This window comes from Eriocheir sinensis, unplaced genomic scaffold (genome assembly GCF_024679095.1).
Source record: "Eriocheir sinensis breed Jianghai 21 unplaced genomic scaffold, ASM2467909v1 Scaffold1389, whole genome shotgun sequence".
NCBI classification, from domain to species: domain Eukaryota; kingdom Metazoa; phylum Arthropoda; class Malacostraca; order Decapoda; family Varunidae; genus Eriocheir; species Eriocheir sinensis.
This window is the reverse complement of record NW_026110727.1, coordinates 30858-58238: the sequence shown is the minus strand read 5'-3', so window position 1 is coordinate 58238 and position 27381 is coordinate 30858. Positions and strand designations below refer to the sequence as shown.

The window sequence follows — 27381 nt, the reverse complement described above, 5'->3', positions numbered from 1 at the left end:
AATACAAGTCACCCATCAATTACTCCGTTTTCTGTCATCAGACCCACTGAGGCAATATGACATCACCTATCCTGCCACTTCTCCTGCGCACGAACAGAATTGTTATAATTAGATTTTGGCCTCACTCACCCTACGACGCCAAGTCCGTGGGTCCCTCCGGGCAAGACTCCCTGCAGGCTCCCTTCCCATCCCGCGTATCTCCCGTCAGTATCTATTGACTTGCTCAAGCCACGAACTCTGTGGGTGTTCCCTTGGCCTCCTGCACTCAGGATTGGTTGTTACAGAGACAACCAAATGACCAGGGTCGGCTTCTGGGTAACGTGCCACTTGTCCGTATAGCCGGAGTTGGCGTTGACGGATTACTTAGATAATATATGTCGAATCAGTCTTACGGAGTAGTCGCCGGTTTGACACAAATATCCAGCGAAATCCCATGATTCTGAGTAAACACATTACCAAAGGCATCAATCCGCCTCTCCGAATCCTATTCATTGTCCATGTCTCACAGCAATAGTGTAAGACAGGAAGCACAAGTGACTTGATGATCCGGATCTTTGTCCTTGTATACAGGCATCGACAACTCCATACACTCGTGCTGAGCGAATAGATAACACCGTGGGCCAAGCCAGTCCGCCGAAAGACTTCCTGGCAGCTCGAAGTTTTACGTTTGAAGGTGTCCCACAGTTCTAGAATGTCTTTGAGGGTGCTGAACACATTCAACCGAATAGAGTGTCACTGCATACTCCCAAAAAACATGCCAGGTCTTTCAGCCTCTCGAGATGGAACATGGTATTGTTGCATCTCGAGATTCTTTTTGAGCTGATATGAAGCCTGAGTGTTGCAACAACAAGCCTGTGATCAGTTCCAAACAACTCAGCACTCCGGAAAACCCTTTAGAACTGAGGGATCCACCAACGAGTACTTGCGAGGATGTGGTCAATTTCCTTAGCTACCCCTACGGCATCGCTATAACAAGTCCAGCGGTGCAGCACTGGTCTGTGGTACCATGAACCCAGAATTTTCAACTTCCTGGATCTTGCAAAGTTCAGGAGAAGAGAGCTGTTGATGTTTCTGGTACCAGAACCATGGTGACCAACACATAGCTCATATCCAACCCTGTCAGTGCTAGTAGCAGCAGTTTAAGTCGCCCAGGACAATGAGTGTGACCCGAGGAGGGCATTGGTCTAATACGGAGGCTTGTTTGGCGTAGAACGTCTTCTTTTCAGTTTTACACATCTTTGTAGGAGCATACACTGCAACAAGAGACATGAAGCCCAGTGTGTGCTTCAGCCTCACTCGCATTATACGCTCATCAACCGAAGTAACCTCAACCACAAAATTAATGGCTGCTGTTGGCTGGAGATGTCCATAGCTCACCATTGATCATGACGGACCAGTAGTAGGTGTACCCCCCCTCACTGATCTCGCCATTTCCAGGCTTCCTCGTCTCAAAGAGTCCTACTATATCCACCCTCAGCCTTCTGAACTCATTTGGTGAGTAGGGAAGTCGGTCATCCTCCGAGAGGCTCCGGACTTTTCAGAAGCCCACATGCAGAGCCCTCCACAAGCTAACCCCGGGTCCGGTTCTGCGAGCGGGCGCCGCTTTTGCAGCACCCCGGCCCCCAAAAAAACAAAAAGAGGGGCTAGGGGGCCCTTCCTCCTTCGAGGTGCAGGGGTCCTGTAGGTTTTACCCTGCACCCGTCACTGACGGCAGGCTCCCCGGATTTAGATGCTACGAATGACTGATCGATATATCCTGACGCCGCAACAGTACTGGTCACATGGCCCCAGAGAGGATTCTTATAACATTAAGGAACCTGCATTAACACAGTGCATCAATGGGATCGAACCCGGGTCTTTGAGTAGAAGCCAGGGCAGTATACAAACTACGCCAACAGCCACTTCTGTAGCTTTATATTTTTTTTATTTTTACAAGTGAGATAGCTCAAAGACACTAAAACAAAGTGGCAACAAAAAAGCCGTCAAGCGCTGCTCCAACAAAAGAAAAATAGAACAAAAGACCAAAAGGTAGGTCAATTCGGGAGGTGTCTTGTCATTCCTCTATTGAATGAGGTCTGGTAAAGGAAGGCTGTTCCAGAGTTTACCAGCAGAAGGGATAAAAGAATGAAAATGCTGGTTAACATGCAGTATAGGGATGAGCAAGAGTAAATAGTCGAGGGCAGCGGGGCCGCGGGAGGGGGATAGGCAAGCAGTTAGCAAGTTCAGAAGAGCAGTCAACATGAAAATGTCGGTAGAAGATAGGAAAAGAGGCAGCATTGCGGCGGAGAGGCAAGATTGCGGTGGAATTTAAGAGGGTAGAAGACTCAGTAAGAGAAAGGAAATTTATGAGACGAAAAGCCGACTCTACCCTGTCCAAAAAGGCTGTATGTGTGGAGCCCCCCATCCCCTCCCCACGTGAGATACATACTCCATACGAGGGCGGACAAGACCGCTATATATGGACAGCATCTGTGCGGGGGAAAAGAACTGGCGGAGACGATACAGAACGCCCAACCTCGAGGAACCTGAGTTAGTAAGAGAGAATATGTGAAGTTAAGATTTTGAGTTAAGGATAGACCCAGTATATTTAGTGTAGAAGAAGGCGACAGCTGAGTGTCGTCGAAGAAAAGGGATAAGTGGTTGAAAGATGGTGTCGAGTTGATATGTGGAGGAATTAAAATATTGAGACGTTGAAGGACACCAGGTTCCTCTTACCATAATCAGAAATGATTGTAAGGTCTGTGGTTAAGCGTTCTGCAGCCTCCAGTCTGGAGTTTTGCAATTCGTGTTGGAAGGGTCTTCTGAAGAAGTTGAATAATGCAGAGTAGAGTCATCAGCGTAAGAGTGGATAGGACAGTTCGTTTTAGAAAGAGCATTGAAGAGTAACAGGAAGATAGTGGGAGATAGGACAGAGCCCTGCGGGATAGGTTTAAGGGAAGGATAGTGACCATCTACCACAACAGATAGAACGACCGGAAAGTAAACTAGAGATTAAGGTACAGAGAGAGGGATAGAATCCGTGGGAGGATAGTTTAGAAAGCAAAGACTTGTGCCAGACTCTATCGAAAACTTTCGATATGTCAATGGTAACTGAGAAAGTTTCACCGAAACGTCTAAGAGAGGATGACCAAGAGTCAGTTAAGAGAACAAAAAGATTACCAGTACAACGCCCGTTGCTGAACTCTTACTGGCGATCAGATAGAAGGTCAGAAGTGGACAGATGCTTATGAATCATCCGGTTAAGGATTGATTTAAAAAGCTTTACAAAGACAGGAAAGTAAAGCTATAGGACAGTAGTGTGAGGGATTGGAACGGTCACACGTCTTAGGCACAAGCTGTATGTAGGCATACTTCCAGTAGGAAGGAAAGGTAGATGTTGAAAGGCAGAGGCGAAAGAGTTTGACCAAGCAGGGTGTCAGCACAGAAGCACAGTTCTTAAGGACAACAGGAGACACTCCATCAGGTCCAGAAGCCTTCTGAGGATTGAGGCTAGAGACAAGAAAACTTAATTCTTATGAATCATAATAACAGGCATAAAGGAGTCAGAGGGGGGAGGGGGGGGGAGTGTAGGAGGAATATGCCCTGAATCGCCTAGAGTGGACTTTTTAGAGAAAGTCTGAGCGAAGAGTTCAGCCTTAGAGACAAACGTGACGGAGGTGCTGCCGTCAGGATTAAGGAGAGGAGGTAAAGATGAAGAAGTGAAATTGGTGGAGACATTTTTGGGTAGGTGCCAGTAGCCTCTTGGAGAATTAGAGAAAGCAAAGTTGCGGCACTTTCTATTGATAAAAGAGTTTTTAGTTAGTAGGAGAGTAAATTTCGCACGATTCCGGGCGGAAATGTTGAGATTATGATTAGCAGAAGTACGAAGGCACTGGTACCTTTTGTGAGCCGCCTCTCTATCTTTCATAGCACGAGAGCAAGCGTGATTGAACCAAGCCTTTTTATCATTGGGGGTAGAGAAAGAACGTGGAATGTGTGCCTCCATTCCAGAGACAATCACCTCTGTGATGCGCTTGGCACATACAGAGGGGTCCTTCTCCTGGAAGCAGTAATCATTCTACGGGAAATTGGAAAAGTACATCCTCAGGTCGCCCCACCGAGCTGAAGCAAAATGCCAGAAGCACCACTTCTTCGGTGGATCCAGAGGCTGTACAGTAGCGATAGGACAGAATACAAAAATAAGGTTGTAATCGGAGGAGCCTAATAGAAAGAACAGTTTAAAAGAGTAAGCCAAAGGGTTAGAGATTAGGAAAAGATAAAGAATGTTGGGCATGTCTCCAAGATGGTCGGGTCTTAGCCAGATGGTGGATTTTAAATTCAGAAGAGTCAAGGTCGTGGGCACGAAAGAAAGTGATGTCGTTGCACATGTAGACGCAACATCCAGCTTTTGATTGATATTTATGATAGAGATAGTAGGAGGCAACAAAGTAGAGATTACTGTCAGTAGCCCCAGAAACCTAACTTTCGATGTGGAAAAGAAGGTGAGGTTTAGAGGAGGAGAGGTGGTGTTCCACATAATAAACATTGGAACGCAGATCGTGAATGTTGCAGAAATTTATAAATAAATAATTTGACGAGCTATCAAGACCCCTCTTATGTCTGGAGTCAAAGGGGGAGTCCGCTCTTCGGGCATTTGTGGTCCCCCCCTCCCAGGCGGGGACTCCGAGGTATTGTTTTTCTTTGCTATTATGAATTTTTAATTTTGGGGGGGAAATGGAGTGTGTTGCGTGTTTGTAGTGTGGTGTGGAAAGTAAGAGGATCTGTCTTTGGATAGCATGCTGAACTACTCTCTGGTGTTAATGAGACAATAGGGAAACGGAAAGTGAGGACACGGGAATTGTATTTGGTGGGCTTGCAGAACCCTCCTCGTTTCCTGTATGTACATAAGAACATAAGAACATAACATAAGAACGCAGGAGTCTGCAAGAGGCCGGTAGGCCTGTACGGGGCAGCTCCTTTGACCCTAAGCTCCCGTGTATCTAACCCCACCTAATATCGCTGTCCATGAATTTATCTAGTCTATTTTTTAATGTGACAGTTGTATTGGCACTCACCACATGACTGCTAAGCCTATTCCACTCATCCACCACCCTGTTAGTAAACCCATTTTTACCTATGTCCCTGTTGAATCTGAATTTATCCAGTTTAAACCCGTTCCTTCGTGTCCTACCCGGTTCTCTTACCAACAAAACCTTATGAATGTCTCCCTTATTAAAGCCCTTCATCCATTTATAAACCTCGATCATGTCTCCACGCACCCTTCGCCTTTCTAGAGAATGCAAGTTTAACTGTTTGAGTCTTTCCTCGTATGGCAAGTTTCTCAACCCCTGAATCATCTTAGTCATCCTCCTCTGCACCGATTCTAACATTTTGATATCCATTCTATAGTAGGGTGACCAGAACTGAACCGCATAGTCAAGATGAGGTCTAACTAATGCTAAATATAGTTTGAGGAAGACTTCGGGGCTTCTGTTGCTTACGCTCCTTGAAATAAATCCCAGTACCCTAGTAGCTCGATTTCTAGCTTGAATGCATTGTGCCCTTGGACGGAGATCAGAGCTCACTAAGACCCCTAAATCCCTCTCGCACCCAGACCTACTTATGAGAGTGTCATTTAAGCAATAGTTATGTGAGGGGTTGTTCCTACCTACACTCAGAATACTGCACTTCCCTACATTGAACTCCATCTGCCATTTATCCGCCCAGTCATATAATCTGTTGAGTTCACCTTGGAGAATACTAGCGTCCTGGTCCGACTCAATTACTCTGCCGATCTTGGTATCATCTGCAAATTTACTAACATCACTACTAATTCCTGTGTCTAAGTCATTGATATAAATAATAAACAAAAGTGGACCTAATACCGAACCTTGTGGGACCCCACTCGTAACACATCCCCAGTCAGATCTTTTACCATTGATTTGCACTCTTTGCTTCCTATTGCTAAGCCACGCCTTGACCCCGTTCAAAACTTTACCCTCTACTCCGTGAGCCTGTAATTTAAGCAACAGTCGTTGGTGAGGAACTTTGTCAAACGCTTTACTAAAATCAAGATAGATTACATCATAATTTTCATCTCTGTCAACCGCCTCAAATACTTTATTGTAGAAAAGGACAAGAGATTGGTGAGGCATGACCTACCTTTTGTGAACCCATGCTGCGAGTCGTGAATTAAGCTATGTTTCTCTAAATGCTCCCGAATGTTCCTGGCTATTATGGACTCCAGCATCTTCCCTATAACCGATGTTAAGCTAATTGGGCGATAGTTTGAAGCAACTGACCTGTCCCCCTTTTTAAAAATCGGCGTCACATTAGCTACTTTCCATAGGCTCGGCACATAGCCAGTATTTACCGACATCTTAAAGATGTCGGTTAGTGGGTCACTGATTACATCACCTAACTCATTTAATACCCTCGGAAATATCCCGTCAGGACCTGGCGACTTGTTCTTCTTAAGCTTATCTATCTCATCCTGAACTACTTGCCTGGTAATGATTATATCCCTCAATTTATCGCCATCCCCGCCCTCGTACACCTGAACTCTTTCCGGTATAGTCGTTCGATTCTCCTGTGTGAATACTGAAAGGAAGTAGTCGTTCAACAATGTGCTCATATTCTCGTAATTTTCTACTAGCTCCCCTGTGTTTGTTTTCAGCGGTCCAATTTTCTCCCGTGTTTTTGTTCTATACATCTGAAAGAAGCCCTTAGGATTACTTTTCGCCTCATTTGCTACTTTGATCTCATAGTTCTTTTTTGCTATCCTGGTGTTTTTCTTAACTAATCTAGATAGTTCGACGTACCGGCTCCTGAGATATGTTTCCCCATTCTTTATTTTCTGATAAATTCCCTTCTTTAACCCAATCTCGTGTTTTAGTCCACGAGTCATCCACTTAGGATCATTGTTTTCTTTTCTAAGTGTTCGCTGTGGTATATGCTGTTCTTGCCCCTCTACTATTACTCTAACTAAATTATTGTAAGACATTTCTACCTGGTTCTCCTGGCTTTCCAATCCGCAGTTCTGGCCCTCATGAATCCCTAAATTATCCCAGTTTACCCCTTCAAGATGTCTTCGAAGCCCCTCGTAGTTTGCTCTTCTAAAATCTGGCACTAACACTGGGTTTGGTTCGCGGGTTACCGCCCAGTCTAAGCTAAAACGAACCGTTCTGTGATCACTATTTCCTAACTCTCCGCCCACCTCCAACTCACGTAGCAAGTTCCCATTATTGGTTAGGACTAAGTCTAATATGTTATCTCCTCTGGTAGGCTCAGTAACTACCTGCTTAAGGAAATTATCTTGTATAACTTCAAGAAAGTCCTCGGCTTCCAGGTCACCCACTAGATCTTCCCAGTCTATATTCCTATAATTAAAGTCATCCATTACGCAGACATTTCTACTCATACTCGCCCTGCCAATCTCCTGTAGTAATATACTCGTGTCCTGCCTGTTAAGGTTGGGTGGCCTGTATATAACTCCTAGAGTTAGTTTTTCTTTCCCTTTGTAAACGTCCACCCAAACTGATTCTGAATCCAAGTTAGTTTTGACTGAGTTGTTAACTAAACATTTAAGTGAGTCTTTAACATATAGCGCAACTCCACCTCCCTTTCTGCCCCTTCTGTCTTTGTGAAACATCTGATAACCCGTTATTTCAAATTCTGATCTAAAATTTCTATTAGCAGTGTCTATCCATGTCTCAGTGATCGCTATTATGTTAAAATTTTCTGAACAAGCTTCACCCCTTAGTAAGTCTATCTTGTTTCTGAGGCTCCTGCTGTTAGTATAGAAGATTCTTAGCCCGTCCTCTGTTACTCCCCTTGAATTACTTCTAAGCTGCCTGGTTATATTATGAGCTAGATGTCCCCTCCCATTACTCCTCCCATTGCTCCCATTACTCCTCCCCCCCTCGCCTATACTAAAAAATCCCTCAGGGTACCAAGTGCTCGCTCAAGGGAGTCTGAGAGAGCCTCAACACCCTTGAACGTCAAGTGTATCCCGTCACGGGCGTAGAGGGCGTCGTTGCCAAAGAAGAGGTCCCAATTGTCGACGAACAGCCACCCATTGCGCTCGCAGTGCTCAGCAAGTCTGCTGTTCACTGCTATCGCCCTGGAACAGCCATCCATCGCCAACGCCCCTCCTTGGCAGGACGCCACACACTACTGGCGACCCACCAGCGTCACGTATCCTGCCTAACAATTCTCTAAAACGCCTGAGAAGGTCCTCGCTTGGCACACGAGAAACGTCGTTTCCGCCACAGCTGAGAAAGACAATGGGGTTCGATCCCTCGCTTGCCATACACGCCTCAATCCTGTCTGATATATGGCCCACCCCTGCCCCTGGGAAACCACCCCTCGTCCTGTTCTTTTCCTGGGCGCAAAAATCCCTGCCACCATAACGAACCTGACTAGCACCAACACCACGAACCCGACGGTCGGAAGGGGGGCTAGGAGGGGTGAGTGAAGGGGGGAGGGGAGAGCGGGAAGGGAGGGGAAGGACCTGCTGTGAAGAACGAGGAGAAATTGTGGAAGAGGTGGAAGGTGGAAAGGAGGAGGAGGAGGAGGAAGAGGAAGAAGGAGAAAGGGAGGGTGAGGTGGTGGAGGGAGGAACGGACGAGGAGAGGGAGGTGGCAGAGGGGGAAAGGGACGCTACGGGACAGGTGTGGTCGGGAGGGACGAGCGAGGAGGCGGAGGACAAGGAGGAGAAAGAGGGGGAGGAGGAGGAGGAGGAGAGTGGGCGGGAAGAGGGAGAGGGGACGGAAGAGGAAGGCGAGGAATTGGAGGCGGAGGAGGAGGGGGAGGGGGAGGAGGAGGAGGAGGAGGAGGAGGAGGAGGAAGGAGGAGTAGGTGAAAGGGAGAGTGAGGTGGGGGAGGGAGGGACGGACGAGGAGAGGGAGGAGGAAGAGGGGGAAGGGGAAGGTGAAGGACAGGTGTGGGAGGGAGGGACGAGCGAAGAGGCGGAAGACAAGGAGGAGAGAGAGGGAGAGGAGGAGGAGGAGGAGGGTGGGCGGGGAGAGGGGAGAGGGGGGATGGAAGAGGAAGGCGAGGAGGAGGAGGAGGAGGAGGAAGAAGAGGAGAAGGAGGGGTGGGAAGCGGGGAGATCGGAGATGGTCGAGGAGGAGGAGGAGGAGGATGGGAGGGGCTGCTGTGTGGGTGAAGACAATAGTGGAGGGGAGGAGGACGAGGAAGAAGAGGAAGAGGAAGGGGAGGAGGAGGAGGCGGGGCTTGTTGCTGCTGCACTAACCAGTAAGTGTACCTGGGCGGCGAGAGTCGTAACCCTATTCTCTAACTCTATGATCCTCTGATCACCGGGAGTGGCTTACGCCCGTTTCGGTAAATGTCTTCCTACCTACTCCCTACCTGACCCCAAAGTCCCGCTTTGCGAACATGAAGGTGAAGGTTATCCCGCTCACAGTCGTGCCGTTCCAGCACTCAATGGTGTTCATGACGGGATTTTTTTCTGTGTTAATGTAGTTTCCCTAATGCATATATACTGTATGTGCCAAAGGGGTTGATTAATAGCGTTTCCGGCGGCCACGAGAGTGAGCGGGGTCACCTTCACCATTGTGTTCACAGTGCGGGACTGGGGCGTCAGGTATAGGCCGCAAAAGTGGTGTAGCAGTATAAGAAGGACCCTCACTAGGAAAAGGACCCTCTGTGTGCGCATGCGCTGCTATTTAAAAAGCACACGCACGAACAAACACACATGCTCGCTAGTTCCCTCGTGGCGGTGGGTGGCTCTCCTTACAGCATAACCAAGGCAGGGGTTTTCTGTTCCCCTTAGTCACCCTATTAGTTTATTATAACATCACCACTCTGCCCATGGCTGTGTGGTGTATGAGAGGTAAACGTACGTTGTTCTCTACTCCACAAATACGCCTCAACTATTTTTTACAGGAGTAGGCGATCAACATTTAGCTCATTCAGCGAACTAACCTACTGTTATATTTATGGAGTTTTATATCGTCCAGCATCCAATGTTAAAATGGTCTGTGCTGTACAATATATGAACAGTAATAAATGAGTATAACAGTAAGTTATGTAGCTACAAAAGAAACTATTTATAGCCTACTCCTGAAAAAAAATAATTCTCTCTTTGACACACACACACACACACACACACACACACACACACACACACACACATTTACTGTAACCATATTAGCCTATCTCCTTGTTTTTACTAATCCCACAACTATATATTTATTTCTCTACAGTATGTTAATGTGGGAGCGATTCAGGGCATATGTCTCCCACTCATCCCCCCTATCACTCCACTATGCCTTTTAAGAAAATTCTTAAGACCGGTGTTTTCTATGCCCTCTCTGGCATCAATCCTCAGAAGGCTGACGCCATGCCTGGTCAAACTCTCTGTCTTTCAACATCTACCTCTCCTTCCTGCTGGAAGTACGCCTACATACAGCCTGCGTTTAAGAAGAGTGATCGTTTCAATCCCTCAAACTGCCGTCTTATTGCATTATTATCCTGTTTTTCTACAGCTTATGAATCAATCCTTAATCGGAAGATTTTTTAGCATCTATCAACTTCTGACCTTCTATCTGATTGTTAACGACTTTTAAGCATTATTTTTAATGTGGTTGCGTTAAATGTTATAGTTAAGGCGCGAACTGTTATTCACTCGTCACAGGGCCGGTGTTACCGTGGCCTGCTTCACAAGTTGATTGTAGTAGGTGAGATAACACAATAGCCTTTTAGTTGGCCGAACGGTAGCCGTTATAAGTTCACTTTAGTTCACTTTAGTTCTCTCTCTCACAGGGCAATACCAATACAAAATATAATTTTAACTATATTAACAATTGTACATAAGGTTTACAGTTTGCGTGAGCGAGTACTCGCACTAAATCAGAGACAGCCACACCGCCACAGGGCGCGGGGCAGCGGAGCACCGCTCACCTGCCCGTCACCAGTCTTCTCCCCCGACTTTGCGTTGTTCGCTCGGTTTTATTTGCTAGTAGTTCGTCCGGAAGGGTGGGGCTTTCGGTTGATGACGGCTGATGAAAGTCGTCATTTGCTGATCCTAGTTTCAGTTCATCACAGCTTCCCACGGCCAAACGCACGACGTGTTGTTAAACATCCTATTGTGCGACACCAACCGGGTGTCGCCACACGTACAGTCATACATTCACATGTACATTATAATATACACATTACATGATCGCCAGTATGGGTTCCGTAAGGGGCGTTATACTGTATGGTGATGTTGTTTTCTTAACTGACTGTGGTCATGTTTTCTTAGCCGTTTCGGTGGAACTTCTGCTGTTGCCATAGATATCTCGAAAGCTTTTGACAGAGTCTGGCTCAAGTCTTTGCTTTCTAAACTAACTTCCTACGGATACTATCCCTCTCTCCGTACTTTTATCTCCAGTTTCCTTTCCGGCCGATCTATCTCTACTGTGGTAGATGGTTACTGTTCTATTCTTTAACCTATTAATAGTGGTGTCCCGCAGAGCTCGCTTAACCCATCACTCTTTTATTCATTACGTATCATGTTTCCAAAGCAAACTGTCCTATCCACGCCTACGCTAACGACTCGACTCTGCATTACTCCATATCTATTTTTGGAGACACGACGTTCCTCATTTGTAAGTTATGTCTCCAGACAAAGACACAGATGAGACAGGTGTGGAAGGGAGTACACATAATAGCTAGAATATTCCCATCACGCCAACCAGCTACATTTAAAATCAACAACATAGTATCTGAAGGCGCTGAAGTCGCCGCCGCTATTGACAGTGCATTTGCTCCCGTGTCTCTGCGAGATTCCAGACCACCTGAAGTACGTCGCCACTTGGAAGAGCAGGAGTCGCCAGCCAGACTTCTCGTCCCTAAATGGAGAAAGGTACAACGTTCCGTTCTCCATGCGAGAACTACACTCAGCTTTATCCCGTTGCAATGACACTTCGATCGCCGGGTCCGGACAACATTCCATACGCCTTGCTCCGAAAGTTTAGCCTTACCACTATGACCTTGCTTCTCCAGATATTATATGCTGTTTGCTGCAAAAGTCCAAGTAGGTGGCGTGAGTCACTTGTACTTCCATAAGCCTAGGATGGACGGCTCACAACCATTGCATTACTGCCCCATAGCCCTAACGTCATGCCTTAGGAAATCGATGGAGAAGAGGGTGAACTTCCGTCTGATTCAACTGTGGATGCCTTGGTACACCTCCAGTCGCCTATCTGTCGCTCCCTTGCAGAGACAATGAAACGCCAGAATTTTCTCTTTACTACACTCACACACGACCTCGGTGTGTAACGAAACACACGAGAAATTAATCCAGACAAGGAAAGGTTTTGCCGGCGCCGGGGATCGAACCCGCGACCAGCGAGACGGGAGAGCCACTCCCTAACGAGTCAGCCAAAGAGGTATCCCACTCGCAGAGTGAGTTATGGGAGGCTCGCCCATCAGGCAAGTTACTGCACTACAACAACACATGGTCTGCGTTTTCTTCGACGAGAGAAGGCCTGCGACACAACATGGAGGTACGAGATAATTTAGCAACTACATAAGTGGACTCCGTGTTCGGGTGCCATAATTGTGAAGGTCTCTCTCAAAGATCAGACCTTCCGCGTCAGAGTTGGAACGTCATACTCCCCATCATATCAGCAACAGGAAGGAGTCCTCCATGGACGCGTCCTGAGTGTCACTCTTTTTGCCGTGGCCATAAATGTGATTACAACATCACACCCTGACGGTGTCTCGCTCTCGCTTTTCCTCGACGACCTAGCACTCTCTGGTTTAGTCATATCGAATGTCTACTGCAGAGCAACGACTACAGCAAGCTATAGACAGGACTTCGCGATGGCTTCCGATTCTCATATAAATCGATTGCCATGAATCTTCGTCCCCCGAGGGGACCCAGACCCCGCCCTCACACTATGCGGGTCTTAGTTGACACTAGTAGAACAGCACAAGTTCCTAGGTCTAGTATTTGACAAGCGTCTTACATGACTCCCACACTTAAGAGACTTGAAAACACAGCATGAGGTCACGATCTCTTTCGTGTTTTCTTAGGCACTTCGTTGGGCGCAGACCGCACCGCGCTACTGCACCTGTACTAAGCTCTTATTGGATTCAGGCTCTCATACTCATGCAAAGTATACACGTATGCCACACCTGCTCGCCTCTGCACTCTCGATGCAGTCCACCATGCTGCAGTTCGACTGGTAACAAGTGCCTTACGGTCGTCTCCTATTGCAAGCATATTAGTTGACGCCGGAATGCAACCCATAGACTGCATGTATGGAGATGAACCACTTGCAAAGTGCTGGTATAGAAAACAACGCCACCCCAAGAACCCAACTTTGCTAGTGATGTCACCCTGGACACGTCATATAATAAGAAGCCCCTTCTTTTTTTTTTTTTTTTTTTTACAGCAAAGGAGACAGCTCAAGGGCACAAAAAAGTAAACATTAATAAAAAAAAAAGCCCGCTACTCGCTGCTCCTAAAAAGAATCCAAAGAGGTGGCCGAAAGATAAGTCAGTTTCGGGACGAGAGGTGTCCTGATACCCTCCTCTTGAAAGAGTTCAAGTCGTAGGCAGGAGGAAATACAGATGAAGGAAGATTGTTCCAGAGTTTACCAGCGTGAGGGATGAAAGAGTGAAGATGCTGGTTAACTCTTGCATAAGGGGTTTGGACAGTATAGGGATGAGCATGAGTAGAAAGTCGAGTGCAGCGGGGCCGCGGGAGGGGGGGAGGCATGCAGTTAGCAAGTTCAGAAGAGCAGTCAGCGTGGAAATATCGATAGAAGATAGAAAGAGAGGCAACATTGCGGCGGAATTTAAGAGGTAGAAGACTATCAGTATGAGGAGGAGAGCTGATGAGACGAAGAGCCTTTGCCTCCACTCTGTCCAGAAGAGCTGTGTGAGTGGAGCCCCCCCACACATGAGATGCATACTCCATACGAGGGCGGACAAGGCCCCTGTATATGGACAGCAACTGTGCAGGGGAGAAGAACTGGCGGAGACGGTACAGAACGCCCCTCGCCCCTTCGGATTACTTGCTCGTGATACCATCAGGGACCTTTCACTGCCATACTTTCCAATCTCTATAGTACCTCCCATCGCCCCGTGGGCGTTTCCTGACACATAGTGTTGTCGAAACTTTCGTTTTAATACGGCAACTGTGTCGGAGGGAACTTCTCGGCAGCTGTTTCTCATATTTTTCTTTCCATGCCACGTCTTTTTTTTTTTTTTTACGTGTTCCCCTATAGCGCCGGTAGGCTTTCTTCAGGTGCCTGGTGGTCGACCCAAGCCCGTCATGGCGCAGGCAATTTTTATCGTGGCGCCATTTATTCTCGTTGGACGCTCCAAGTCCGATGTGCTGTCCTCGGAATCGGGGCCGTCTTCCCAGAGTTCTTCCGTTTTGGGAGAACTCTGCCATGCCTGTGGCTCGGTTTACTATTTTTTTTTCTGACACACGCAACACTATTAAATTTGAGAAATTTTACTAGCACACATCCTGTCATTTTAGAAGATTTTGCTGGTGTGTTCTGGACAACGGCGTGGCCATGAGGTGACATTTTGTTGGGTCCCTGCCCATGTCTCTGTACGTGGCAATGAGGAGGCCGATGAGGTGGCACGGGTCGCTGCTTCTCGTCCTCCCTTTATATGTCCTCTCTCCTGCAGGGACCTTTACCCCTCTGTTTGGTTCGTATTCAAGCCTGTGGAAGGCCATCTGGGATGACCTGACAGTCACAACCAAGATGGGAGAGATCACGACCAGAGCTTTGTGTTCCTGGTCATACTCCCTTATAAGGGGTCGAAAGGGCACCGTTCTCACCCGCCTCAGGATGAACCACACTCGCTACACACATGCTTTCATGTCCCGGGGAGTTCAACCTTACTCTGATGACTGTTTGGTCCCTTTGACTGTTAGGCGCTTGCCAGTCGAGCGTCCCAGTCTGGTTGACCTGCGAGAGCGGTACCTTTTCCGGTGTCGGGATGGTGATGGAAGTTTCTCTCTCCCTGGTGCCGAGGGAGAAGCTCTCCCGGAACATAGGTAATGGGTTACCTCCAGGAGGCTGATGTCTTCCATCTCTAACCTTACTGCTGTAGGTGGCTGCTTCTATATTATTTTTAAAACTATTATTACGCATCTTTAACTTTTTATATATTCATGATTTTTAACTGTATAATTTTAATATGTTCGCTGCCAAAAGATCTCTGTAGATGCGGCGCCACGATTGCATAGCCAAATCAATTATCCTGGTTACTATTAAGCTCAGAAACAGCCGTCCTATTACAATATTTCTTCTCCCAGTCTGTATTCTTTTGAGAAGCTGCAAGTAGCTTTTTTTGTACTGTTTGTTTGTTTGTTAGTGTGTGTATGTGTGTGTGTGTGTGTGTGTAAGTCACCACGGCCTGATCACGAGCTGAACTCGTCATCGCCTGAAAGTATTCTTTCGATTAATAGAAGCTCATTATAGCCGATTTCTGAGTCCTCCTGGGGCCTTCAACACCACACACCCCATCTCCTTTGCTCAAAGGGGTACAAACCGCTCCCTGTCAGCGGAAAAATCTAAGCCTGAGCGAGACTCGAACCTCAGCCCGCCAAGGCGGAGCCTGACAGGGCAGAGACTCCACTTAATCTTCACTTAATGTAGCTACCGGAGCGGAGCGGTGTGTGTGTGTGTGTGTGTGTGTGTGTGTGTGTGTGTGTGTGTGTGTGCGCATGTGTGTGTGTGTGTGTGTGTGTGTGTGTGTGTGTGTGTGCACATGTGTGTGTGTGTGTGTGTGTGTGTGTGTGTGTGTGTGTGTGTGTGTGTGTGTGCGCGCGCATGTGTGTGTGTGTGTGTGTGTTTCCGTAGAAAATTTTCTAGAATAAGTCGCGTCCATTTCCGGTAGGTTTGGCGGCAAATAATGTAATAACATCAACATAATAACATCAACAGTAGCTCTATGCCGAAAATGGAAAATATATTTTTGGCACCCTTTGCCTTATTTCGTGGAAACTTGCAGACATTTGTATACATATTTTTTGTTCAGTCCTTTGTCTGGCTACCTAAGCACTGAAACGGAGACTTCATCTACTTCTGTATAACGCTCTCTGAGAAACAGTATATTGAAATCAAACAAAACGTCTCATGCTATTATGATATATTTGAAAGTGCAAAACGTGCAGGGTTTCATGGGTACATCAGTCAAAAAAAATAAATAAATAAATAAATAAATAAAATCCGGTGATTTTATCAACAAAAAATATCTTTACCACCACCACCACCACCACCAGCGCTATGTGTCCATGGTGGTTGCGGCGCCATGATCAAATACCCCAATTAATAAACAACCACCACCACAATTTTCATCGTGCCAATCATCATACTTTCCTCTTGCCTTGTCATCGTCATCATGGTGGTAGTAGCGGCAGTAGACGTGATGGTGGTGGTAAGTCTAAAGGGCGATAGTGGGGTCCGCACTACTGGTTGGGTGGTTGGTAGTGGGGGTGGCGTCTTCTTGGTAGTGGCGTTGTGGTGGTGGTGGTAGTGATGGTGGCAGGTAATAGGTCTAACCGGAAGTGGTAGTGGTAGTGGTAGGGGTAGTGGTAGTGGTAGGGGTAGTGGTAGTGGTAGGGGTAGTGGTAGTGGTAGGGGTAGTGGTAGTGGTAGGGGTAGTGGTAGTGGTAGTGGTAGTGGTGGAAGTGGAAGAGGTTGTGGTTTCAACAATGCACTCCACTGTGAATTTATAGCGGTCGCCTTTAGAGCCATGTCCTCCAGAACCGTGTCCTCCAGAACCGTGTCCTCCAGAGCCGTGTCCTCCAGAGCCGTGTCCTCCAGAACCATGTCCTCCAGAGCCGTGTCCACCATGCTGTCTCCTGCCCACATCCCCACTCTCGCTGCTCGCACTTAAGCTGCGTCCTCCGTGACCACCAGAGCCACCACGGCGGCTGGCTAAGACCCTTAAGGATCTTCCCCTGGTTTGGAGGGTCCTTGAGAAGCTATCACACACCCTGTGTAGTGAGAGACGATGTAATGAAGAATCAATAGATGTGTGTCGTCTTTTAATTATTTCCCTCTTCCTCACTCCCCCTTCCCCACACACACACTGTTTAGTGAAGGGATAAGGCAGTGACGAATTAATATGAATGTGTTGTATATAACTCTCTCTCCCTCTGATACACACACACACACACACACACACACACACACACTTGTTAGTGGAGAGACGGGATGTGAGGAATTAATAGATATATTTTGTTAACACACACACACACACACTCACCTCACATTTCTCCCATCGAAAATGGCAGTAAGACTTCCGATCGCGCATCTCACCGTTTCGCTGAAAGAAATGGTGAGGCGGCCGCCCACACAAGTGAAGTTGTAATTCGAGCACCTGTCGGAGAGAGAGAGAGAGAGAGAGAGAGAGAGAGAGAGAGAGAGAGAGAATTTCGAAATTACCCATTTTATAATATATTTATAGTACCACAACTACTGCTGCTACTACTACTACTAATAATAATACTAATACTACTACTACTACTACTACTACTACTACTACTAATAATAATAATAATAATATAAATAATAATAATATAAATAATAATAATGAGACTACTACTAATATATTCTCAATAGACGATGAAGGAAGAGCATCATAGCCGCTCTGTTGCTGGTGATGGGTTGACAGCTAACTCGACGGGGATTGGGCAAAACCTGTAGGAGAGCGGACACTCAACAGCGCTTCTTTATTTTACTTAAGTTTCTCTATATTCTGTGTAATGCGTGTAATGCATCAACAAACGATAATCTTGAATACATTTGGTGTCACGTAACATACAAATAATGGGTATCCGTCATCGTGGGGCAGATATTGGCTGAAGGAATGGACATTTCAAAACGAGCTGAGTTACGGCGGGAGCAGAGCAAATCACCAAGGCGCTCACCATCACCAATGGAACGCCAATCCCCCTCCCCCTTCTGTCCCTCTTACTCTGTCGGAAAAATGTCTTGTGGCAAATTTTCGGCTCGTCTTATTAGACTCTCTCTCTCTCTCTCTCTCTCTCTCTCTCTCTCTCTCTCTCTCTCTCTCTCTCTGTAGTGAATCAATGTAACAAAAATAATGTTCCTGTGAAAAGAATAGATGAACTTTCTTCAGTGTATTCATTGCATCGGCCAAACAGCCACAGTGTAGTGACAGACATGCCAGTGTGTGGCATAGCTCCTGCTGTATGCTATCTCGTGAAATTTCTTCAGACTGTATCGGCCTAAAAGCCAGTACAGTTACAGAAATGACGGTTTTTTTTTACATCAAAGGAAGCAGCTCAAGGGTAAAAAAAAAAAAAAAGCCTCCTAATCGCTGCCCCTATAAAAAGAGTTTAGGGGAGTGGCGAAAAGTGATGTCAATTTCGGAAGGAGAGGAGTCCCGATACTCTCCTCTTGAAAGAGTTCAAGTCGTAGGTGGGAGTCAATACAAATTGTTCAAGAATTTGCCAGTGTAAGGAATGAAAGAGTTAAGATGCTGGTTAACTCTTGCATAAGGGATTTGGACAGGATAGGGATGAGCTAGAGTAGAAAGTCGTGTGCAGTGGGGCTGCGGGAAGGGGTAGGCATGCAGTTAGCAAGTTCAGAAGAGCAGTCAGCGTGTTGGGAAGATTGTGTCTAGTTGAAAGGTGGAGAAACTGAGTTTTTGAGGCATTGAAGGACACCAAGTTCTTGCCCGAAGTGGAAATGATACTAAGGTCTGAGTTTAAGCGTTCTGCGGCCTCCAACCTGGAATCGTGTAGTTCCAGTTGGGAGGGTCTTCTATCAAAAGATGTTGAGTAGTGCAGAGCAAAGTCATCGGCGTAAGACTGGATATGACAGTTTGTTTTGGAAAGATCATCAATGAACAACAGAGAGTCGGAGATAGGACTGAACCCTGCGGAACACCACTGTTAATACGTTTAGGGGAAGAAGAGTGACTGTGTACCACTGCAGAGATAGATCGACCAGAAAGGAATCTGGAGATGAAAATACAGAGAAAGGGATAGAAACCGTAGGAGAGAAGTTGAGAAGCAAAGACTTGTACCAGACTCTATCGAAAGCTTTCCAAATGTCTAAGGCAACAGCGAAAGTTTCACCGAAACGGCTAAGAGAGAATGACCAAGAGTCAGTTAGGAGGGCACGAAGATCATCAGCAGAATGCCCCTTGCGGAACCCAAACTGGCGATCAGATAGGTCAGACGTGGATAGATGCCTATGAATCTTCCGTTTAAGGACTGATTCAAAAGCTTTAGAACGACTGGAAAGTAAATCCATTGGACGGTATTTTGAAGGATTGGAACGGTCACCCTTCTTAGGCACAGGCAGTATGTAGGCGTACTTCCAACAGGAGGGAAACGGCGGAGCTGAAACATCAGTGCTGGAATGGCGGTACTGAATCGTACCCTACCCCCTGCCGTAAGCTGTCTAGTCAACTCCCCACCTGCTGCTCTCCGAGTTCCTTCCCGCCGATGCAAAAACGCCATATACGACCTGCTCTGTGAACGTACCACATTATTATGACTAATATTCCAAGCTTACACAAACATTTACGGCCATCACCCGAACCTTCTGGAGGATGCTTTGAAGACGTCTCTGCCAGAGGGTCTGCCAGAGCCAGGTAGAGATGAGGAGATGGTCTGCCTTCCGCCTGCGCCCAAGTTGTACCTACACCTGTCTTGGCGTTCCTCGGCACGTGTTTGCGGCACCGTCATCAGGCAAAGCGCAGCCACCACCACGCTCGCCACCGCCACCTTGGCTGCCTGCTGCACCATGCTGGCCACGGGACAAGAGAAACTCAAATTTACTTTTGGCTCACTTCCAACGCTCCCCCAACTCTTAAAAATTGATACATTTGGCACCTCCAAACCCTAATGTTTTCCACCCTTTCACTCACGACTCAAAAATTTCGCTCATAAGCCACAGCCTGCCTCGTGACCTGAAGTGTTCTCTGATTGGCCCGACCACTCCTTCGTCCTTCATCAGCCTCCCCGCACACCTGTTTTTGTCTCTCTCTCTCTCTCTCTCTCTCTCTCTCTCTCTCTCTCTCTCTCTCTCTCTCACACACACACTCATACACAAACACTATTTTTTTTCTTTCAACCCCACGTGCTTTTCGTCTTTCCTCATCCTGCAACACCATATTTGCATCCCTCTGAAAATTATATATAATTAGAATATGAGGACTATTTGTATGCATGTGTAGAAAGGGCGGGGAAGGGCTGTTCCTTCACATCAAAATATTTCCCTTCCCTTTTTTCCAATGCTCGCTTCCCTCCTTTCGTGTGCCTGATCATTTCCTTTCCGTTTACACCTCTGCATTTTGCCTTTCTTCGTGGTGAAAGAGAGGAGAGGAGGAAGGGAGAGCGAGTCACTCTAATGTGTGTATGTGTGTGTGTGTGTGTGAGAGAGAGAGAGAGAGAGAGAGAGAGAGAGAGAGAGAGAGAGAGAGAGAGAGAGAGAGAGAGAGAGAGAGAGAGAGAGAGAGAGAGAGAGAGAGAGAGTGGAGAATGTCATGTCAACCAGCCACTCAGGATAGGTCATGAGCAAGTCGCTACAGCCATGGTGTATTGGTTGACAGGACGCAAATATTGACCAGAAGGTTCGGGGACGAAACTAAACTAAACACTGAAACGGACGAAAGCTCAGTAGGTGTCTTTATGCTAGATTGCCTCCCTCCACTCTTCCTTCTCTCGTCGCCAAAATCATGCAAATTTTACCAGACAAAATTTTAGGGAAGGTCACACACGTCTGTACCTCCTTTCAACTCACACGGCTGCAATCCTTAAGTGTTGGTCAGTACATGGAAATTGAAAATACTTCCACAGTTATTCCAATACCATATTCATTAATACAGAGAGAGAGAGAGAGAGAGAGAGAGAGAGAGAGAGAGAGAGAGAGAGAGAGAGAGAGAGAGAGAGAGAGATTTACACTGATATCCAGATATATCCGCACAGTCCAAACTAGGCAGTCTGTCCTTGATAAACCGAAGTGAAACAACATTGAGTCATGTGCATACTACATAGATAAAGACCTGGAAAGATAAACGAAGACGTTTGAAAATATAATTTTATAAGGTAGGGTATAGTTAGTGCATGGTGGAAAAAGTAGACAGTTATTTAAAAGTAAGATAGTTCATGTATGAGAAAGAATTAAGGTTAGTGTCACTTTCATCCTTCTTCTGAAATAAAGCAGCTGACAGGCATTAAAAGAGCTCGAAATAAAAAAATAATTAAGTACGGTAAGAAGTCCATTCTTGGATACGCTAACGATTGTCTTTACGGTACAAGAACAAGCGAGACAAAAACTACTTTCGGTCTAATAAAACTAATTACGATAATACAGAAAATAAGGAACTAATTAATGGAAACTTTTTGGGACACTAATGTGCGAGGGTACGAGGTTGTGGTAACAGAGCGTGTCGACAATCACGTGACCGCCCGCACTCATACCACCACATCCCCGCATTGGTATGCGAGGATTGGCAGGCTTCCTTTAGATTACAATTTATTCATTCGTATTTTTTTCCTATAAGATATACGTAGAAATTGAAGAAGAAGATTTAAAATGTGCTGGACAAACGTACTGTACCATCTACAGAAACTTCCCACACATTGATAAGAATATCCCTTCTGGTAACACTGGATATCACCACCTCTGCGCCGCCCCACTCTCAGGGTGCTACACTGGTGTCGACTCAACAGAATGTCTCCTGCTGTCTCCACACTTAAACAACGATGGCCGAGTGGTCAGCGTGCGGACATGGTAAACCCCCGGACCTACGTTCGCATCCCACCGCAACACGCTGATTTTTTTAAACCATCGCCAAGTGGCGGATGATTACCCACTGCTGCCCAGATCTTCAATCAACCCAACTTCAGCGACTTCCTACAAGTGGAGCGCAAGAGGACAGCATGTGCCAAGCAAAAGTCATATATTACGGGCTGGGGTCGCCCAGCAGGCCCCTCAATTGTTACACTGAACTGATCAGCAACTCACCATACATTTCACACATCTTTATACATGATGCCTACATATCTGTGCCTTACATCTCTCGTCTCGTATACAGTCTACCTCACCGGGAGTTACTTACGCTCGTTTCGATAAGTGTCAGGTTGCCTACTCTTTGTGAAGGGAAAACATCAAGACCAGCACAAGACCTGTTTGCATGGGAATCAGAAAAGAGAAAAACTAGACCAGCACAAGACGAAGGGACAGCGTGGAGGCATTGAACTCAAAACCCTAGATTGTTCTTGGTATGACAATAAGGATCTTAATCAGGCTTCGACGCTCTGAGGCTCACTCCTCACCAGAACACCTTTGAAAGCGAACTGTTTCTCTAGTAACATTATTCATGCACTTGAGTTTGTTTTGTTAAAGAATCAGAAGGCTTAAAATGTGAGAGAATTATCGCTATATCAGTAATATAATTACCCTGACGAAGCAAGAACGGTAATGAATCTGAGGAGAAAACAAATAACCATCATGAAACAAGTTCAGCTCCAAGTGATGAAATTTCTTCTCCTACACGTCGCCTTGATTTCAGTGACCTGGTTGCCGTTGGGGTGACTGCCACTTATTAAAGTAGCTACATGAGATCATCATATATTCGAAACAAATACTTTTCCCAGCAACCCACCCGAGATTTGTACTTGGGACCTCGAGATCCAAGGCAGACACCCTAGCGTCGAGTTCAATAGGTATGGACCCTGCTACTCAAGACCTTTAGAGTCCTTCTCGTCTCGGGCCATTGCGTAGCGGCTTAGCGTAAGTGTGCTCATCAGGGAAAGGACTGCATGGCAATGTAAAACAAACTGTGCTACGCAAAGGTCTTTGCAAAGAAGTATCCTTCAAACTTTTCTTAGTTTTACAGTTTATTATCTAGTAAACCTGTACTGAGACCTGTGAGCCTGCCGGTATCTGTATTTACCTTGGGCAAACAAGTGGCGACCCAGTATTAAGGCGCGACCCATGTTTTAAACCACTGCTAGAGAGTGTGATTCACAGGTAAACAAAACATGCTGTCAGAAAACAACAAATCGTTATATTTTACCTGATCTCTGTTGGTTGTCTTAGGTCGTCAAGGGTCGAAATCCGTCGAAGCAAAGCTGAATCTTTCCGAGTCCGTGGACAAGTGTGAGGAGCTGTCCAGGCTCTGCCATTTATATGCCAGGTAACGCGTGGGTGAGTGAGGCGTGGGCGAGACGGTGCACAAATCCACAAGTGCATGGGGGTCTCAGATAGGGAAAAATATTGCCTTTAGGTTGCTTGATTCAAGGTCTCTAGTGGAGTGAGACACTGCAATGTATGGTCGCCGGCCATGGTCCGCAAGGCACGATAAACAATGAATAATAGCCAGCTTGGTATTTTTCATGGTACAGAGACTACTGAAAACAATAAATGGTGGCAAGTTTGGTATTCTTCATGGTGCACAAAAAACTGGAAGAAATGAGCGGGAGCTAGTCTGACATTCTGTATATTCCATAAGACACTATAAGAAATGAATGGTAGCTCGTCTGGCATTCTGAATAGTCCATAAGACACTATAAGAAATGAATGGCAGCTCGTCTGGCATTCTGAATAGTTTATAAAACACTATAAGAAATGAACGGTAGCTAGTCTGGCATTCGACATAGTCCAAAAGACACTCTAACAAATGAATGGTAGCTAGTCTTGCATTCGACATAGTCCAAAAGACACTCTAACAAATGAATGGTAGCTAGTCTTGCATTCGACATAGTCCAAAAGACACTCTAACAAATGAATGGTAGCTAGTCTTGCATTCGACATAGTCCAAAAGACACTATAACATATGAATGGTAGCTAGTTTGGCATTCTGAATAGTTATAAGACGCTATAACAAATGAATGGTAGCTAGTCTGGCATTCTGAATAGTTATAAGACGCTATAACAAATGAATGGTAGCTAGTCTGGCATTCGATATAGTCCAAAAGACACTATAACATATGAATGGTAGCTAGTCTGGCATTCTGAATAGTTTATAAGACACTATAACAAATGAATGGTAGCTAGTCTGGCATTCGACATAGTCCAAAAGACACTATAACATATGAATGGTAGCTAGTCTGGCATTCTGAATAGTTTGTAAGACACTATAAGAAATGAACGGTAGCTAGTCTGGCATTCGGCATAATCCATAAGACACTATAACAAATGAATGGTAGCTAGTCTGGCATTCTGCATAGTCCAAAAGATATTGTAAGTCTTGATTGGTAGTTAGCCTGGCATTCTTTATAGTCCATAGGGCAAACCAGTGAATGGTAGCCAGTCTGGGATTCTTCATAGTCCACAAGTTATCGTAAGCAATGTATTGTAGCCAGTTTGGCAATCTTTTTAGTCTACATGATACTTAAACCAATTAATGGTATCTAGTCTGGGATTCTTCATAGTCCACAAGATATTGTAAGCCATGTATGGTAGCTAATCTGACATTCTTCATGGTCTACAAGACTTGATATTTTAAATCGTCAAATAGTATCTAGTATTACAAGTTTGTCAAGTCTTGTTTCATAACTTTTTGAGTAGTCTTATAAAGTTACTGAAACCAATGAGACGCGTGGCATGTTTTGCCCATCTGACCCCGAATGATTGCCAGAAACACCTCGACGGCAAACACCCCTGCAATGCTTGAGTCAGAAATAATGCTTTTGTTTACATCATTAGAAATATCTATGGGCGTACTTATCTGTGGGAGTAAGTAGTTATACACTTGCCGAAACGGGCGTAAGCTACTCCTTCTCTACTCCCGGTGAGATATATACATGTGGCGAGGGGGTGCTGCAAGCCTATCAAAGGCCCTTCTCGTGTCCTCACTTTCCGTTTCCATATTGACTCACCTACACCAGAGTAGTTCAGCATTCTTTCTAAAGACATATCTCTTACTTTCAACCCCACACTACATACACGCAACACACACTATTTCCCCATTTTCTTTTTCAGTATTCATTATGTTTCTTCGAAATAATGCCTCGGAGTTCCCATCTGGAGGACCATAAATGTTACAATATCTGTCTCCATTCTCGGCCCTAGACCTAAGAAATATCTTGATAGCTCTTCCGACTTTCTCTTCATCAACTTCTGCAACATTCGCGGTCTTTGCGCTAATTTCCATTCTGTGGAACACCATTTCTCCTCCTCTAAACCTCACTTTCTCTTCACCGAAACACAAGTTTCTGAGACTACTGACAGCAATCTATACTCCGTTTCCTCCCACTATCTCTATCCTAATATTCTTAATCCGAAGTTTGAATGTTGCATCTATGAACGCAATGATATCACTTGCTATGGGATCTCCTGCGACTCCGTTGGATCCTGCAAGGGCTATTGGTTTGGTTGGTGACTGACCTGTATTCTGGGATTGAGAGTGCTGTGATATGTGTGTGTGTGTGTGTGTGTGTATGTGTGTGTGTGTGGAGGGGGGCTTTTCCAGCTTCATTCCCGTGAATGCGGGAGTGAGGCAGGGCTGTGTCCTTGCCCCACCGCTTTTCAACACTTGTATGGATTGGGAACTAGGCAAAGTTGTGGGCCAGTCATTGTGGAGCATCCATTGGCAATACCAGGGTCAATGACCTAATTTTGCCGATGATGCAGTAATCCTAGCGGAGTTGATGGAGATTTTGATGATGGTTCCCGAGGCACTGCACGAGGAGGTGAAGCCCTTAGGACTTCAGGCCTCCTGGGCCAAGGTACAGGTGTTTGGAGGCTTGCCTGTCGTTACAGAACCACTTCCCCGAGTCGCCATCGACCTCGTTGGATCCTTCTCTCCACCAGCTACGGAAGGACCTCTTGTCAGCCCCGTTCCCGTAGTGGAGGAGCCATCACCTAACGCCAGCTCCACTGAACTTCCCATCGATGAACCACTTCTGGACAACCGGGATGTATTCTCCACCCCGCCTGGCTGTACTTCAACGATTCAGCAGGACATCGTCCGGGTGTTGAGATGGGCCTTGGGTCTACCGGCCTACAGGTACCGTGTCGTCCATATGGCCGGGAAGGATAATGTGGGGCCCGATTTATTGAGTAGACTTCCTGCCTAAGTCACTCCTCCTGTGTTTCCTCGTCCGTTTCCCCCCTGTTTTTAGTTATTGTCTTTATGTTCTTTTTTCTTTCCACTTGGTAGTTGTTTGTTGAATCTACCTGGATTAGATTCTTGTATGGGGGCCTGTGTGAGGGCAACTATCAACTTAGCAGGCGAACGACTGGGGCACTCCTGCCGTCCGCCGGCATCTTGCCGTTCGAAGCCGCGAACAACCACCGAGGCGCCGCAGCGACATGCCACACTCCTGTTGCTCGTTCGCCTGACGCCGTTCGACGCCTCGGTCGACTGAACCACCAAGGCTTCTCAACCCGCTGTGGGAGGCGACTTGGTGGGCACCAGCACCTTCCTCGTCAGACAGCGGTCGGACCTCGCTCTGAACACTCGATTCTACTCCGGCTCCAGCCCTGCTCTCACTCGGGTTAATTCGGATACCGTGGGCTCGTTCTGGGTGCCTTACCTCTCTCCACGCCTTGGACTCCCGTTACTGCCGTGAACCTGACGCACCTTCTCCTCCTGCGCCTCCCTCGTCTACCACGTCTACACCACTTCAAGGACGAAGATGTGCTGCCTCGTCGTTGTCAATCGGAGGACGAGACGCCCAGAAGAGGAAGAAGCCGTGCAAAAGGGACATTGCTGAGGCCGGCGTGCTGAAACCTTCGTGTTTTGTGAGGCTGTTTTGGGGTTTCTACTTCATTTAAAGTAAACTGGTGTCTAACCATTTATCTTGTTTATTGTTATCCCTTCCGATTACAGCACCCAACTCTGGAACCTTGACAGTCTTAAAAATTAAAATTGTAGTGAGCGCATATTTCGGTTAATAAAACCAGCCCGTAAAATTTGACAAAGGTTCGTCCTAAAATAAGTGTAAAATACGCGACGTAACGTCCCTGCCCCCTCCCTCTTGCCTCCACCAGCAGCGTGCTGCGGCTGTCACTCATTGCCAGAGTTGCCAACTCTCAGTTACTACGTATCGCTAGACTAGTCGCAAAATGTCGCTAAAACTCGCTAAAATCATGAGGCAATTCTCTGAAAAAGTAGCTGAACAACATACCCTAGTTTTGATACGAAAAACAATATTACTTCATCAGAGATTACTGTGTACATGTAAAGAGTATACAAAATATTTTTATGACCAAAAGGTGCTAAAGTATAGCTGGACATTTCTTTTTTGCAATTTCTCAGTATTCACTTATGAATAGAGTAAATTAGTGGGTATTCATTGAGTTACTAGCAACATTGTATATATACATACATACTGGAGAGTGTATATATACATACTATAAACTCTCGCCTGCGCCAGAACGGGCTGGGCCGACCATCAGGCCCCACCTGGAAGAAGCCTTGGGCCGA

At 46.3% G+C, this 27381-nt stretch overlaps 1 long non-coding RNA gene across 1 annotated transcript; it reads right to left on the bottom strand.

Annotated features, from left to right (window-relative positions):
* Positions 1–16101: 16101 nt before the first annotated feature.
* On the bottom strand, positions 16102–23165 carry LOC126989954 (uncharacterized). Its single transcript, XR_007743911.1, has 4 exons — positions 23026–23165; positions 19542–19748; positions 17233–17346; positions 16102–16960 (listed from the first exon to the last, which is right to left on the bottom strand). It is a non-coding gene; the product is annotated as an uncharacterized LOC126989954 (long non-coding RNA).
* Positions 23166–27381: the final 4216 nt, after the last annotated feature.